This window comes from Pinus tabuliformis, chromosome J, assembly GCF_031772625.1.
Source record: "Pinus tabuliformis cultivar Carrire ecotype Pingquan chromosome J, CPIR1, whole genome shotgun sequence".
Classification (NCBI taxonomy): Eukaryota; Viridiplantae; Streptophyta; class Pinopsida; order Pinales; family Pinaceae; genus Pinus; species Pinus tabuliformis.
In genome coordinates, this window is record NC_142295.1 from 1,282,254,440 (window position 1) to 1,282,273,039 (window position 18,600).

Below are 18,600 nucleotides of genomic sequence, written 5' to 3' on the forward strand. Positions count from 1 at the left end.
AATTAACTCATGGTGAATTAATTAATTTATTTTCAAACAACTGTTAAGTTCAAATTCGAATTTTAATTCCTATTTTTAGTCAATCCCCCATAATGCCTCTGCCATCTTCCACCTATCCCCTTATCCAAATTTTTTTTTTCGCAAGATCATCATGTCAGGGCACAAGAATGATAAATAATAAAATAATGATAATAATAAACTATTAATATCCTTTTGTGAGTGAACCCTATGGATTCATGAGAATCCTATCAATTAAATATTAAATAATCATGTTTAACATATAATTTATTAATCAATAGTGACAAGGTTGTTGCACCCCCACCTTTTTCACATATAGAGTGGAACCGAATGTCCTTTGGCTTTCGATGCAAGCAAACATTATAAGTCAGGATTCAGGGTTTAATTAATCACTAATCAAGCTTAACTATTATTCAAGATTAAGGCTAACCATAAGCTTGACCATTAATCAAGCTTAACCACTAACTAATCGTCTTGCATAATTGGGTATATCAAACTAGTGTATTCGTGCCAGATGTGGGTATGTAGCTAGCATACACATACCTCTTATGTATACTAATAATTCTTATAAGAATAAAACATAAAATTCAATTACTTAGTAGGTAGGTTAATAACATAATGTAAGATAATGGGATCAAGTGGGCGGGAGGGGGGCGAGGCATTACAAGAAATTAGTTGGGAAGATCTGGTAGATCCATCTACAAGTGAAAGAGACATTGAAGAGATCATAAGAAAAGTATAAGGCTAGGCAAGATCAACACTGAATAGAGAAGTCATTCAAGGTGGAAGACATAGTATGGTTACCGTTGAAGAAGGAGAGGCTAAATGGTCCTCCTAAGAAAATTAAGGCTCTGTGATATGGTCACTTTGATACACTAGATACACTAGAAAAATGGGAGATAACACCTATAGATATAGTCTACACATACATGCACATTTATTTAGTGGTGAACCTAGAAAATTTGAAACTTCATGAGCCTTCCATGTTCGATTAGGAAAAGGAATAGGTCCTCCCTTCTGTAGAGGATTTAACATTGGATGCTCAGTGTAACACTCATTTCCACTCCCTTGTACTATCTAGACTATGGGAGGTGTTTTACATGACTTAACTCGATCTCCAAGGTCTTTTATGAAGATGGGGTTACAAAATCCTCTTTTTACCACATCGTCAAATCTCAAAACTGATACCACCATCATGTTCATCTTGTCGAGATCTTTTTAACGATATAAAATTTAACTTAATACTAATCCTAGATGAAAAGTTATGCCCATTTGAAGTTGGGCCTATTAAAAGAGGCCACGTCATCATGTTGGACACGTAGCGTCCACGTGGCCTCCATGTGTACCTGATAGATTAGCATATTGGGCCCACTGAGCTAGATCCATGTCAGGGCAGTTTATCGCTTGATTTTTTTTTCTCAAGGTCAGAGAAAGGTGGATAGGGAGTGGGCAATGAGCGATAGGTGGTGGTAGGGTTCCATGCTAGACTGTTTGCGGATTCAGACCCACGACCTTGAGGCTTGAACCTCCACTTTATGGTCACATTAGAAAGTGGTTAGTCCCACTTGCATGCCCATAAATGTCACATTCTTCCACTACCTACCAACCTTGGTGGTATATAGATATGTAACCAAGAACCAAGTTGGTTCATGGAATGGGTAGGTGACCACCTCATCGTGCCTAACTAGACTAGTTTTTTAAAGTGAAATATGGCATAAGGGCCTAAAGCTTGAGCCATTAACTCAAATATTTGGTTGAATTTAACACAGGAGGCACCCCATACCACCAACTTTTAGGGGTTTTGGCCTCAAGGCTTGAAGCCCCAAACTCTCGATCATCTTCCCGATAGAACACAAATACAAAGGGTTGCATAATTGCAAGAGGATAGTTATAGTCCGATCACATACATCATAAATCTATTATACCATCTAATTACTTCATTCATTTTAATTATTGCCAATAAATATAGAGGTAGAGAGCATGATATATCACATTAGCATTGGGTTAGTCCTTGTCAACACAACAATTTGTCACATGGTTCCTGAGTTATTCATTCATCAGCACCATCTTTGTATTCCATATGTTTATAGTTTTCTAGGTAGCTACAGATCATGTTCATGACATGGGACTTCATAATGCAAGCATTCATTAACCCACAACATATAAGTTAGTTTATAAATCCTACACATAATAGTGGGTCCCATGCAGTCATTCATTGAAATCATAACACCTAAGAATAACTTGCCAATCTTGAGTTGACAACAAAATTTAACAATACAAAAACATTCCATATAACCATGGACATATAAGGCAGTTGTCAACCATAAATATAGAGTGATTTAGGCATTCATTCATGAATCATACATATTATGTATTAGTTGCTAACATAACAGGCATAATCACCATTCATAATTCACATATGCATAAAAAATTATACTTATTTGAGTGTATTAAGATAGTTGATAACTAAAGGAGGGATTTCAACTCTCCACTCAACCGTAAGTCAGCTACTCAACAATCTTTTTGGTAGCTAACCAACCTTGTGTTGGATCCAAAGTTTGAGGAGATGCTTGTTCAAGGGAATCACACCAAAGGCTAGGTCATACACTCCAGTTTCCAAGCACCTTATCTACTACCCTCAGGAAGTAAGTGCCACAACGGCTCCCTCACTCCTATGCGTTCAATCACAAGGTCTCCACCCAAATTCTATCCCAATTCAATCCTTTAGTTTGGCTCTAGGAGCTTCTTGATCCCTCTCTACCCAACTTTTACCAACTCTCTCCTCTGCTCCTTAAAGACTACTCTCATTCTTTGCAGGCTATCTAAGAGGGTATCTTTGTCCCCTTCATTCTTTGACTTAGGAATCCTCCCCCTCTTTTCCACTAATGGCTCAATGCCCTTCTTCTTCTCTTTTCCTTTATTTTTGCATGTTGTTTGTTCCCTTCCATCCAATCACATCCTGTCATCTATCAGGTGGTGGTTTGATCCATTATGCCACCTCCTCCCTCTTCGGGTGAGGGAATCGTCTCTACTTCTGCACTCTTCCTTCCTGGGATTTTATTCCCTTTGTCTCGGTCCATGAGGAGGAACATGGATGGCATCATCCTCTCCCCATGTTTCCCACTCTGAAACATTTAATGCTTGTTAGTGCAGGTTGGTGGTTGGCTAGGGAAATGTTAAAGAGGTTAAATGCTATCAATATGGGTCTACCAACAAGCATGTCATTAGCAATTAAAAGGCATACCACTAGTAACCAATGCACATAATAGGAAACCCCACAAAATATTGGGTTCATGTGTCGCTATGTTCAGGCTAGCAAAATCATATTTAATTTATTTTATGTTTACAACACAATGTCTCAACCATACATGGCCTCCATGTTGGCATTACACATTCATAATTTTAACATTACAACAATAGGGGTAATAGGAGGGGTATTACACTTACGTAGAGTTTCCAAAGGATAGTTAGAAGAGGTCTAGAACTACAAGACATGGACAACATGACCTTTGGAAAATTGGGTTGAAAGAACAACTTCTAGGCAAGGCTAAATGGTACATTAGGGTGAAGGTAGAGGAAAAATTTCCACACCTCATTCAGTAAAAAAAATTGGGGACCAATAGCCCCCAAATTGGGGGGGTGTGATTTTGATTGGATCAATATTATTTCATACATGTTGATGCTTTCAAAGTGCAAAAATTGGAGGAATAAGCTCATAGGACCATTGTTATAGGTGGGTGTAGTTTGGCGAATTGGGTTTTGAAACCTTCCAAACGTAGTTTGAGGAATTAAATGGCATTTTTTGGGGGATTTTTTTTCCTAAGTGTGGCACCCCTAGTGCTATTCTACACTTAGATACCATTCCAACAGAGTAATAGATACCTCAAATAGAGTTTGTATGCAAAAGTTATGACACCTGAAAGTTGAATTCCTTCTTTTAGCCACCATGATTGGAGAGGATACCACATCAAACCCCATTATTGATGGAAAAGGGGCTAGTCACCTAATCATGATTAATAAGACTTTATAAGAAGTCAATATTTCATCTCTAGTTAAGAGTTGAAGGATTTAAACTTTACCCTAGTAGGCTATCGAGCTATGTTATAATCAGGCCACTAGGAGGAAAATGGGTTCCATTCTATTGGAGTGCATTTTGTTCCATATATTAGCAGAGTAGTGGAGAGTGGATAAAGAGAGAGAAGACATAGAGGGTTTGTTTACTGCAGCAACACACAATCCATAGGTCTCACTCCTTTGTACTTGCATCCATTTCCATTTAGAGAAAAAGAGAGTAGAGAAGCCTCGCCTTCTAGTTGGGTTTTCTGCTTTAATAGTTTCCCAAATCATATATCATGTTCATTGTGGTTTGTATTGTTCTATATTTTATATGTTTTAACTATTTTGTGCTTGAGCATAAAGCAATAACCAATGAATCCAAAAACATAAGTGAAAATTAACCCTCAACTTGTAGATTTCGTATTTTCAAATATATTTTAGTAAATATGTTGTGATGAACAGTTGAGTGGAATATCCATGGAAATTTATAGATCACATTGGTATCAAAGTATATTTATTTGGGTATATTATGGAGAGTTGCAAGGGATCCAAATCGATTTAAGTAGAAAGTCGTAAAATTGTAGCCATGGCTGACAAATCTATTAATAACCATCAAGATGTGACAGAGGATAGGTTCTCAAGGGTAGAAGAATAGGTCAAATATATCAGTTGTAACATGAATCTTCTAATGGTAGCTCTGTTGAACAAGTTAGGGATTGGAGAAGATGAAGGTCCTAACTTAGAGGTTAGATTAGAGGGGAAATTAGGGGATTGGGAAGAACCAGAGAGGGAGACTAAGAAAGAACCCTGAAATGAATAACTTAGTTTGAGTTTCATGAACCATTCACGGTCCATATTCAAGATCGAAGCAAAGATCAACATCAAGCCATATCAAGGTGAGATTTATGCTTTGAAGTTAAATCACTGGTTACAACAATAAAGGTTTATTTTAGTGTTCATTGCATAAAGGAAGAATACAAAATTTCATTTTCTCATTTGAAATTAGAGGGAAATGCCTTAACTTGGTGAGAAAACCAAACAACAACCTTGAGACTAGAGGGAGATCCTCTAATTATTAAGTGGGATAATTTCAAAACTCTCATAAAGTCATAGTTCTACCCTATCAAGTATGTAGAGGACTAGTGGATTTGGTGGTATTACTTCAGGTAGAGAAAGGGGCATAACGTACAGGAGTACACTGAATTTAGGAAGATGACAATAATGTTAGGTATCTCCCCAAAGAAACCACACATACTCCTCAAGTATTTGGTGGATCTACATAGCTATATGTGGAAGCAAGTGATGTTGTCCAAACCTAGAACTATGGATGAGGCTTGTGTACATGAACAATACCTAGAGAACATAGGTACACCAAAAGAAAGGGAAATCAAGTGGGTCAAAAAAAGGAGCACCAAGAAACTTCTAAGGAGGGGAGGAAGAAGTAGAAAGGGAGGAAAGAAAAAAATGAAATATTGACATCACGCCAATGCAAAGATACTAGAAACCATTGTAACATTAATGGTCATACAAAGGAGAAGTGTTGGAAGTTGCATCTAGAGCTCAACTTGAAGAACCAAGACAAAGATGTTAAGAAGAAAAATATCATGGCCACAGATTCAAGTAATCAAGTGGAAAGTAGCTTCAATGTGGATGAGAAGATTGCTTGTACATCAATGTGGAAGGGGGTGAATCTGAGTAGCCTTCAACAATAAGAAGAGAAGGCAATGACCAGACTCTTCCATATAAAGGTATAGGCTAATAAAATAAAAATTGATGCTTTATTCAACTCAAGATCACAGATGAATCTCATAGTAGTAGATTTGGTCAAGAAACTAGGACTGGAGAATTATGACCATCCTCACCCATATCCATTGGGATGGGTCAACAAGGAGGTAGAGATAAGGTTAAACAAACAATGCAGAATACAATGCTATATTAGTGTTGATTTTATTAATGAAGTAGAGTTGGATGTAGTTCACTTGATGTATGTGGGGTTGTATTTGGGAGTCCCTAAATGTACATGCAGGATATGTTCTTCACAGAGAGAGCCAACTAGTATTTACGCATCAAGGATGGAAAATTCTTCATCATCAATGCGCAAGGGCAAGTCAAAGATCTTGCTAGTAAGTGCCAACTAGGCCAAAAGGTTGATCATTTCTAGCAAGAAGTATGTTTTGTTATTTTTAAGAGAAAATAAATTTGTAAAAGAGTCCATGAGAGTTAATTCATCCCTAAAGGGGTGCACTAAGGAACAAAAAAAACAACCAGAAAAGTTATTATAGGTGTACAAGGGTGTGCTTTGGGAGCCTAAATGGATACCACCCAAGAGGGTAGCGGATCATGAGATCTAGCTATTTCCAAACTCTTCATTGCCAAACATTGGTCTATACAGGTAGTCTGTTATAAAGGAAAACAAGGTGAAGAAGTTATTGGAATAGAACTAGAACTTGGTATTATTCGACCAAGTACCTCACCATGTGGGTCACCCATTATAATTGTGCCTAAGAAGGATGGAACTTGGCAGATGTGCATTGATTATAAGGTGCTAAACAAAATTACGCTTAAGAATAGGAACTCCGTTCCTAGGATAGATGATTTGTTGGATTTGGCAGCAACAAGCCAAATATTTCACCAAGTTGGAATTAAAGTTAAGGTGTTACTAGGTTTGAGTCAAATAAGAGGATACCTAGAAGACCACCTTCAGAACATGAAAAGGTTTGTATGAGTGGTTAGTTATTTCGTTTGGGCTATGCAATGCACTAGCTATGTTCATGAGTTTAGTCAATGATATACTATGCCCTTTTATTTATTCATTTGTTATTATTTATTTGGATGATATACTAGTATACAACGCTAAATTTTGTCTAATTCTAGTTTGTACAGGTAATTTCGAACCTTTTGGTCTCTCTCTTTGTCATAGAGTTTTTCATCACGTGTATTGGTCATCATAGTTCCCTATAGGGTAGAATTCCTCATTAAGGGAATCAACAAAAGTGGCCCAAGTTAGTCTTGCACTGAACATTGCAAACTCATCTTCATTGTGTTTCTCCTAGTAACCTTCTCACCAATCTTTGATATGGGGGAACAATTTTCAAAGGCGCTAAGGTGATCTTCTCATTGTTAGAATTTTTTTGGACAACGTGATAGACCTCTAATATTTTTAACAATTTCTCTAAACATTTACTTCTATTTGGCCTTCAAATAAGGGGTATCAGATGGATCTCGGTTGGGATTTGAAACGTTGGCAGAAAATGGTTCTTACTGTGGACATCCCTCATTAAGCTCTTCTTCTATCAAGCATTCCAGTTGTCCTGATGATGGATCCTGGTTGGGATTTGAAACGTTGGAAGAAAATGGTTCTTACTGTGGACATCCATCATTAAGCTCTTCTTCTATCAAGCATTCCAGTTGTCCTGATGATGGATCCCGTTTGGGATTTGAAACGTTGGCAGAAAATGGTTCTTACTGTGGACTACTTAATCCCTCATTAAGCTCTTCTTCTATCAAGCATTCTAGTTGTCTTGATGATGGATCCCGGTTGGGATTTGAAACGTTGGCAGAAAATGGTTCTTACTGTGGATTCTCCGGTAACTAAGTCGAAAGTGGTATCAGAATTAACTTGTATCTTGAAGGGTGTTGCACCTCCAAAATTGCCACTTGTTGAAGGTGCCTCGACCATTATTGATAGTGGTTGAAGGATTTGGGCAAAATTGTCCATCGCCTCATTCCTCTAATGTGCGAGTATTTTCTTAAGAAAAAACTTGATAGGATATCTTGATCCATCATCTCTCTTTTCTTACACCATGGGAGGTTGATTGAGTTTGTGAGAGTGACCGTTCCCAAGTGAAACTAACTCAAGACTCAACTCTCTATACCCTAACCTCATTGGGGACATGCACTGAGAAAAAATAAAGAACAAATTGCTCTGATACCATTGATCCAAGTTGTACACAGAATGTAATGAAATGCAGGAAAGTAAATGGAACACAAACACACACACACAAATATAGCAGAGATTATAATAATATGGTGAAAACCCAACTTCTATTAATAAATGAAATAACATAATATTGTAGAACATAAAATAGCTAGAATGGTGGTAGTTATCTCTGAACAAAGGGAGATGGTGGCTATGCACATTCACAAAAGCAGGGGTTGAAAGAATGTCCCTTTAACATAAATAAAGGACCATAGAGGTCCAAAATCCTAACCCTAGAAGATGAAACACAACAATGTTTGCAGGCCCTTAGGTGGTTAGTTCGTACACCCACTTCTGAGGGGCACAACTTTTGAATACAATATATGTTTAGAGTGCATGATAACTTGTTGGAAAGGACTATCCAAGGACTAAAACTTTTGACTATGGCTATGGAATGCAATGGCAACCCCTGACCCCCCAATTTTCCAAAAAACATCACTTAGGGCCTCAAAATGACCCCAAAAGTTTGGGACCCAAACACCATAGAAAAACTGCCAAGAAGATAGAGAACCATTGAGATGGTGGAAGAGGTGGGTGGCCACTGATATCCACTTGGATCATCATCTTTCAATTTAAAAATCACTAGCTCATCTAAGTCTCCTCCCTCCAGTAATTGACATCTAAGGAAACCTTATGAAGAATAAGTTACCATTAGCTACGATCTCAACAAAGACATGTTCTCTATTTTAATAAATATTTAAAGCACAATCTAGGGGTGATGGGTGCAAGAGAGGGGGGGGGGGGGTGCTAATGTGACTTAGAGGACAAGAAGAAATAATGTTTTCATGGAGCCTAGGAAGAACCTTGAATAATGAAGCAAAGGTTTATGCAATATATCAATAAATCAAACAAACATTTGTACTAAACATCAACAAATTAATCCTTGTCGGAGACTAAGCACTTATAATCAAGCATTATCATTTTAGTTCTCTTCCCATAAATTCTAGACTCAAGTCAATCTTCCAAAATATTTGACTTGCTATGAATCACATCTAGAAATTTCAAACCCTTCACATGTTGAGGTAAAACTAATTTCAAACCCTTCACATGTTGAGGTAAAACAATAGTTGGGCTATCAAATTATGTCACAAAGTATGACGAAGGAACCTTAACAATAAACAAGAAGGGTCTTTATTCCACAATCCCTTGATCATGGTAAAGGATGGCAGGCACCATTTGACAGGTGGTGTTACCATTGTACATGTGGACAGCAGGTAGGATTGGTAATCATTTAAACATAACCTTGTACCACCTTTGTACACATTTCCTTACCCCTTGCATTTTCTTCAATATTCGTCATAATGGGAACTCATGATGTAAATGAATGATAGGATGTCACAAATCTAGTTTGAAACAAGGATGCCAATCCTATCTCGCACAATCGACCTCATGCCTATACTTTCTACAACCATCAAGGAGGAAGTGGGTTGTTTCTCTTTAGATTGGCCATAGCCCTAAACTATCTTGGATTTTTTCTCTACCCTTTGCTTTTTCTTAGCCTCAGTTTAGGTGGACAAGGTGGAATTGGGGCTCATTCCTTGTTAGTCCTTACTCCCAAGTTCATTCCTCAAGTTAATTCAGTGTGGAAGCATCTACAATGTAAAGCTATAGCATTCTATTGGTGTGAATTGAGCCATAAATACCTCCAAGTGGAAATGATAGAGTATTCCCAGAAAGAAAAAAGGGATACCCCTTATAGTCTCTTGGAATAAATGACTTGTAGCATGAAATGAATTATCTCCAACTTCAACATGCATAATTGGTAGCAAATTGTTCTACCACCATAGATATTTTCATATGTAATCAACAGCAAATTCACATAATGGAGGAAAAAATCAATGCACTTAGGAGCCAAATTGAAGATTTGAAGCTCTCATGACTATTAGATATCTGGTCTAAAAGTATTCAGCACATCTTGTTAGTTCTCCTCTACCTACTTTGCCTTATTTAAATGTAGACCCTTTGTCTATCCCTCTCCCAGGTTGGGTTAGCAAATCCTCAACTAGTAGTCTTATGCAAGTTAAAACTTGTACTTGTAAAATTTTGGGCATTTTCTATTTAGTATTTATAGCCAAGAACAAATGTTATGAAGTTTTTATGTTGATGTATTGTATGAAAGAAGAACACAACCAAATGACAAATGTAGAAATTAGGCTATAGATTTGCAATTGCTCATGATGTTTTAATCAAAATCACATGACACAGATCTACATTACTGCTTTGCGGACATTAATTCACAATTTAGAACAAAAATTTCAGACATGCAAGAAGGAATAACACACATGCAACAAGTATTTTTATCCGGGGAAAGAAATTTGCTAAAAAACCCCATGCCTCTTGCATTAATCAAATGAAATAGAGATGTATTACAATTTATTTGCTCAATTGAGCTCACCCTGCAAGTGCACAACCTATCTCTTTGCTCGTTGAAGGCCTCTGACCCAAACTTAGTCAAAATTTCCCTCGACTTGAGCTCCTATTTCCTTGTGTTTTTCCTTGAGGAATTAGACCCTATTATTTAGGAAAATCCCCTCAATTTAATTGTGTAGTTCATTTATGTTGATCATCTGACTGCATGCAACATCTGTACACTTAAAACTAGTCTACAACTGATGTTACACTACCTTGGAATCTCCACCTCAACTGGGTAACTCGAATTCTCTGCATGCACTAGCTATTTTGGGCTGATTGATCAGTTAACTGGATGATCACTAAGTTTTACTGAAGTCCCACTGCTTAACTGACCTTCCACTAGTTCCTCCAAAAGTTGGAACTAGTTTAACTAAAAACAACTTGAGATAATTGACCTTGATTGCTACAAATTAGCAATCACACATGCAAAATTGAACTCTAACTCCTCCAACTCGAATTTACTAAGTAAATTGGGTGACACAAGCCATGTCACACAAGTTAACATCATCCAAGTTGTCTGCTGATGTGGAAATTTGAATTTTCTCAATTTAATCAAGGCAAAATCAAATTAAGAATTTCTTGTTGCATTTTTCAACACTCCCTCTCAGCGAGAAAGGGATTATTAAACAACCCTATCCTTGAGCTTCCCTCTTGACAAAGCCTTTGTCAAAATACCAACATCTTGTTCCTCTGTCAGAATGTACTGCAACAATATTATCTGCCTTTGCACACAATCCCGTAAATGTTGATACCAGATATTTATATGCTTGGATCAATCGTGAAAAACATGATTTTCAAAGAGCTTGATGCAACTCTGATTATCACAGTAGATCAAAGTCAGATCCATCATCTGACCAAACAAGCCAACAAGTATATTTCTCATCCAGATCACCTCACATGTTCCTTGACTGGAAACCATGTATTCAACTTCTGTCAAGCTGAGTGCCATAGACCTTTGCTTCCTGTTGTACCAAGAAACTGTTGCGGAACTGACACTAAAAATTCCACCTGATGTACTCTTTTGATATAATGGATGCCTCACCTAATCTGCATCTGTGAAGCCACATAGCTTCACTCCCTTTGTTTGTTTGTACCGTAGTCCAAACTAGGTAGTGCCTCTCAGGTACCGTAGAACATGCTTAGATGTCCTCCAAAATAGTTTGGTTGGCTTAACCATATCTTGGCTCAGTTGGTTGCTTCCATATCATATATCTGGTCGTGTATTCACAAGATACATTAGTGAACCCACCAACTGTCGATAAAAAATAACATCCACTTCCTCACATGAAGTGGCATCCTCTTTCCTCCAGTTGGTTGCTAGAGGTGTCTCCATGGGTTTTCAACTATCCATGCAGAACCTATGAAGTATATCGTTGGCATACTTTCCCTGAGAGACAAAAAATTCCCCATCACCTTGTCATACTTACAATATGAGGAAGTAGTGCACGAGACCCATGTCCTTCATTTAAAACTCTCTTGCAAGGTCCTCCTTGCAAGATCTGATCATCTACTCATCACTAGTTAAAATCAATTCATCAACATATAAGAAAATAATCAACAATTTACCTTCTACTAAGATATGATAGAGGTTTTCATCTGCTTCACTTTTGGTGAAGCCCAAACCAGTGAGATAACTATTGATCCCGGTGTACCAAGAATGAGGTTCTTGCTTGAGACCATACAAAGCTCTCTTGAGTTCGCACACATAAGACTCCCGATCAAAAGTCTTAAAGATTTCTGATTACTTAATATACACCTCCTCCTTAATAACTCCATTGGGGAATGTTGTTTTCACATCCATCTGGTGGATCTTCCACTCCATCTATGCAACTAGAGCAAGAATTGATCTAATGGATGAGTAGTACCTTGCTACAGGAGCAAAAGTATCCTCATATTCAATACCCTTAACTTGAGAGTACCACTTGGCCACAAATTTGGCCTTGTACTTTTCTATGCTTCCGTCTACTAGATGCTTTACCTTGAAGATCCATCTCGAATCCACAATTGATTTATCTGCTGGTCTTGGGACCACTTCCCAAACACTGTTCTTTATAATGGATTTGTATTCCTCCAACATTGCATCAACCCACATAGGTTTCTCTACTGCTTCCTCGAAAGAGGATGGATCAATTTCTACAAGCTCAGTCATTAGAGCCATGTAGACAGTGTACCAATATGATGACCTTCTCTACTTACACTAATTTGAAGGAGCGCCCACATTCTCCCTCACATCCTGCACAAGTCTCTTAGCTTCCCTAGTCCTTTTCCCGCCTTCTCTGGATGGTTCTTCTTGAGTGGTTGTCTCCACTCTCTGCTCCTCAATTTGTGGCTGCTCCACAACTTGATGAGGTTCCTCCTTTGGAGCTAAAATCTCCTCTTTTGGTGAGATCTGAAGCTCCCTCTCAAGAGAGCATTTCATGGCTTTGTCTTGATCACATTTTGCATCCCTTCGCATAATTGTCATTATGAGGGACGACAAATACACACGATAGTTGTAGGAGTTTCTGTGTAACCCACCAATACCCCCAAATCTTCTATCAAATCTAGCTTCTTCCTTGATTCTTTGGAGACATGGAAGTAAATAGAGGTTCCAAAAATGTTGAAGTACGACACATTCAAATTTCTCCCCGAGAAATCCTCCTTTGGTGTAATCATGCCAAAAATCCGATGAGGAATCGAGTTCTACAAATAGGTAGTTGTGTTGCATGCCTCAACCCACAAATGCATAGGTAGGCCTTGATCATGCAACATCACCCTCGTTGATCCCATAATGCTATGGTTCTTTCTCTCAGACACCCCACTTTGATGTGGGTTGTGGGGTGTTGTTAACTCTCGTCGAATGCCTTCTTTCGAATGCCTCATTAAATTCATTCAACACGTACTAGCCTCCATTCTCACTTGTGAGAGCCATCACCATCTTGCTCGTTTATTTCTCAACCAGTGCATTGAATTCAATGAACTTGGCGAATGTCTCATCCTTCTTCCGCATGAAGAAGATCCAACAGTTTCGTGAGAAATCATCAATGAAAATGACAAAATATTTGTGCCTGATAGTAGAGGCTGTCGAGAAAGGTCCACAAACATCAGAGTGGATCCTTTCAAGGATTGCATGTGCTTTGTTGTCCTGATCATGGAATGTGGATTTTGTGTACTTCCCTAATCCTTTGCATACATCCTGCTGTTCAAGTGCTCCTTTGGGGAGGCCTATGGTTATTTGCTGCATGATCTTTAAAGCACCATGATGCAAATGACCAAGTATTCTATGTCAAATTTCACCAACATCACGACTCTGCACCTTCTCTGCCTTTGTGCTCAATGTAGCACAATCCTCCACATCTATCTTGTACATGTTCTTCACACAAACCCCGATCTGCTTCACCTATCCTATGACTATTTGTCTCAGGAATGCGTTTCCTTTGCTAAAGATCACATCATAACCATGGTTTTCCAAAAATGCAATAGAGACAAGATTTTTTTTTAGGCCCGAAACAAACATGACATCCTTGAGCTTAAGGGAGGAGCCTGACTCCCTCTTAAAGGTAACTGTACCAATCTTGGTCATGCTATACCTTCCGTCATCCCCCATCTCGATGTGCATTTGCAAATCTTTCTCCTCCAGGTCATTGAAAAAATCTCTATTGCCCGTCATATGGAATGATGCACCTGAGTCCAAGTACCACACACTCCCCATCACTGTGTTGGCCATGCATGAAATGAGGGTAAAGTCAAGCTCGAACTGTGAAGCCAAGGCTTCACCTGCTGCTCCTCCTGAGGTCTTCTTACTTGCCTTCTTGTGTGGACACTTTGTGGCATAGTGCTTGAATTCATGACAATGGAAGCATTTATTTTTTGATAAATATTTCTTCTTGACCCCTTGATTGGATTCCGGTTTGGATTTGGATTTATTCCCTTTTCCCTTCTTTGCCTTTCCATCCAACGCAAATTTTTCTTCATCCTCTCCCTTGAATGAAGTCCCATCTCTGGTATTTCGCCTTATTTCCTCTTGTACCAAGTTGGACCATATAAGCTCCCAACTCGGTAGTTTCTCCCTCCCATCCATCGAATCTTGATAAGTATGCCAGCTCTTGGGAAGGCCCAAAAGGGCTAAGGTTACCAAGTCCTCTTTAGGGACATTAACACTGACCCCGCCAAGTTCAACACAACACTGTGTAAACTTGCCTAGATACCACGAAATTGTGTCATTCTTTTGCATCTTGATACTTTGAATTTTATCCTTGAGTGCTAACTTCATGTGGTCACTATTATTCTCGAACAATTCTATCAATGCTTTCCACATCACGAACAGAGTTTCTTTTCCATGGATATTTGAGACAATATGATCCCATACTCCCTCCAAGATGATTCTCCTCGCCTTGGCTACATATTTCTTCCACTGAGAAAGGTTCTGAGCATCAAATGCTTGAGGTTTTGCAACATCTGTCTTGATGTATTCTAGCAACCCATTGTCATCCAATATTGCCTCCATGCAGTCCTTCCATGCAACAAAATTAGAGGTGCCTTCCAAGGCATACTCTAGCCTTAGTCCATTGAAGGCCATCTTCTCAGCTCTGAAGAAATCCTGCTACACTGATCTTCAAATTCAAACCTCTGAGATACAACTTCGAATTTCCTTCTCTAATGTGAATCCAACTCTGATACCATGTAGAAATTAGGTTGTATATTTGCAACTGCTCATGAAGTTTTAATCAAAATCACAAGACACAGATCTACACTACTGCTCTACAGACATTAATTCACAATTTAGAAAAAAAATTTCAAACATGCAAGAAGGAATAACACACATGCAACAAGTATTTTTATCTAGGGAAAGAAATCTGCTAAAAACCCCAATGCCTCTTGCATTAATAAAATGAAATAGAGATGTATTACAATTGCTTTGCTCAACTAAGCTCACCCTGCAAGTGCACAACCTATCTCTCTGCTCATTGAAGGCCTCTAACCTAGATTTAATCAAACTTTCCCTTAGCTTGAGCTCATATTTCCTTGTGTTGTTCCTTGAGGAATTAACCCCTATTATTTAGGAAAATTCCCTCAATTTAATTGCACAATTCCTCTAGGTTGATCATCTGACTGCATGCAACACCTATACACTTGAAACTAGTCTACAACTGATGTTACACTGCCTTGGAATCTCCACCTCAACTGGGTAACTCGAAGTCTTTGCATGCATAAGCTATTTTGGCCTGATTGATCAGTTAACTGGATGATCACTAAGTTTGACTGAAGTCCCACTTCTTAATTGACCTTTCACTAGTTCTTCCAAAAGTTGGAACTAGTTTAACTGAAAACAACTTGAGATAACTCACCTTGATTTCTACAAATTAGCAATTACACATGCAGAACTAAACTCTAACTCCTCCAACTCGAATTTACTGAGTATACTAGGTGACACAAGCCATGCCACACAAGATAACATCATCCAAGTTGTCTGTTAATGTGGAAATTCGATTTTTCTCAATTTAATCAAGGCAAAAATCAAATTGAGAATTTCTTGCTACATTTTTCAACAACAAATATTGATGTAATTTTGATCCTCTGTTGCACCCCATACACAAATTTATATTAATATAAAATTATCAATTATGGTTGGAAAAAAATACAAAAATGTCTTCAAATAAACCCTAAAAGAATTTATTTAATCCTAACCTCCCTTAGCCTTTATGACCTTCAAAATTCATATTTTGTTAATTTTTAAATGAAAAACTTGAGTAAACCCAAAAGGCAACAACCACAACTCTTCAATGGCCTACCCACTTCTTATAAATGAGAGGAGGGGTACTTGAACAAGCGAAGGAGAAAAGATATAGTAGTTGTAGCTTTCTTTTGTGATTGCATCATATCTAAGTCCATTTGTTTAGTTCTTTAATAGCTTAATGATGCTAGAGATGGCAAGGAATCTAAATCTATGGTCGAACATTAGGGTCAAAGTAGAAGTGATTCTATTGGAGGTAAAATTTATATATTTGTTTTATGTATGTATTTCTTTACAAATATCTATGTGAATAACACCGCGACAATCACACATACCCTTCAACAATACAATTATAGAGTTAGTAAAGGTTCCATGGGGCTTCATCTTGCTTTAAATTGGTGTGATCAACATACAATTTCACAAACATCTGGTTTATTGCAGCTAGGTTCATTGTTGGAACTGTATGGGTTATTGATTATGTGAAAAGCTTCATTAATTTCCATTAAGCATACAAGCACTTGTCTTTTTCCACATATACTAACTTGCTTTCATAAGTTTTTTCTCAATTTATGATATTTTTCAATTTTATTTCATTTATTTTCTTTAAATTATTGTATTTTCTCAATTTATGATATTTTTTAATTTTATTTCATTTATTTTCTTTAAATTATTGTAAATAAACGTAGCTTTCATTATTATAATTAATAATTTTATATATATAATAATTAATTTAATAACTAAATTATTTTATTATTTATAAAATCTTAATCTTAAATTTTATTTTAATTTATAAATAACGATAATTTTCTATATAATTTAAAATAATTAATTATTAATCTAAATCACATACATTTCATTTACTCACCTAAACTCCATAGTTCATGAGTTTAAGGCTTTAAACATATTTAGAGTTTCCATTCTCAATTTACTTAAACTCCATAAACTCTATAGTTAAACTCAACTCCATAGTTCATGAGTTTAAGGCATTAAACATATTTAGAGTTTCCATTCTCAATTTACTTAAAAACCTTAAAGGTTTGAAACACTTTGAGTAAGTTTAGGTTTCAAACACTTTGTCTAAATTTTTGTTTTAAGCAGCAATAAGAATACATTTTTGTTCTAAAAAATAATATGATATATTACTCATTAATAGTTATTAATCTTCACATTTTTTTTACTATTTTAAAAAAATAAATTACTAAGTGTAAACATTTAAATCTTGACTAAATAAATAATAAAAAGTCAAAAGTAATAAAAATAATAAAATTTAATTTGTTATATTGTAATTATGTTTTGTAGGGAAGTTTAACCCCTCCAATTCAAGTTAGAAATTATGCTCGGGGAAAAATTGCATATATATTTATAAGTTACATTGTTCAATGCTAAATTATTATTGATTGATAGACAAATCATCATGTCGTCTTTCTTTAACAATAATTAATAAATTGCGATGTGAGGTGGATAAGTAAATGGTCTTCTCATGCTAAAGAACTTCATAAATTTTGGTGGGTAGTAACCACTAGTAATTCTACACATTTACAATTTTACTCATACATAAGTGCTGAAGAAAAAATAAATGCAAAGATTAAGAATAAAAAATTGCTACACAAATATCTAAAATTCATGCATGAATATTGCAACCATATACAATATGTAAGGCTTATCCACATGACATTATATTGTGCAAAGGGTGCAATAAGACCTTCAATTTATGGTCCAATCAAATGTTTGCAAACTATTTTTTTTAATAATGTTGAAAATTAAATATTTATTTTTCAAAGTTTAACATTATAATTTGCGTTGGTCAATGATAAACTAACAATGATCAAAAGAAAAATAAACAAATCCATTGTTAGAGTCCTACCTTCCTAGGGACTAATAATGATTCGATAATCATATTTAAATTTAATTAATAAGCACAACAAAACTTAATACTTACAATATAACAAGTTTCTTAACCATGGATATCCACCCCCACTTTACCATGGATATTATTAACTTGTAAATAGGTTTTGCTACAATACCATGGATTATCAATACCATAGACAAATAAACAAATCCATTGTAAATAGGTTTTGTTGCAATACCATGGGCTAATACCATGGATTATCAATACCACATGCCAAAAACATAGCTCATTTCACAAATAAAAAAAATAAAATGTGAAATATTTTAGATATTATATATAACATTGATTACATAGAGTGTAAATTCTCCATCATATGGAGAGAGGGGGGGAGAGAGGAGGGATAGGAAGGAGAGAGGGAAGGAGATAGTGAAGCTAGAGGATGGAGAGAGGGGGGGAGAGAGAAGGAGAGAGGGAAGGAGATAGCGAAGCTAGAGGATGGAGAGACAGAGAGAGTGAGAGCGCGTGATGGTGATGAGAGAGACAAAGGGAGGTGTAAGAGAGAGGGAGAGAGAG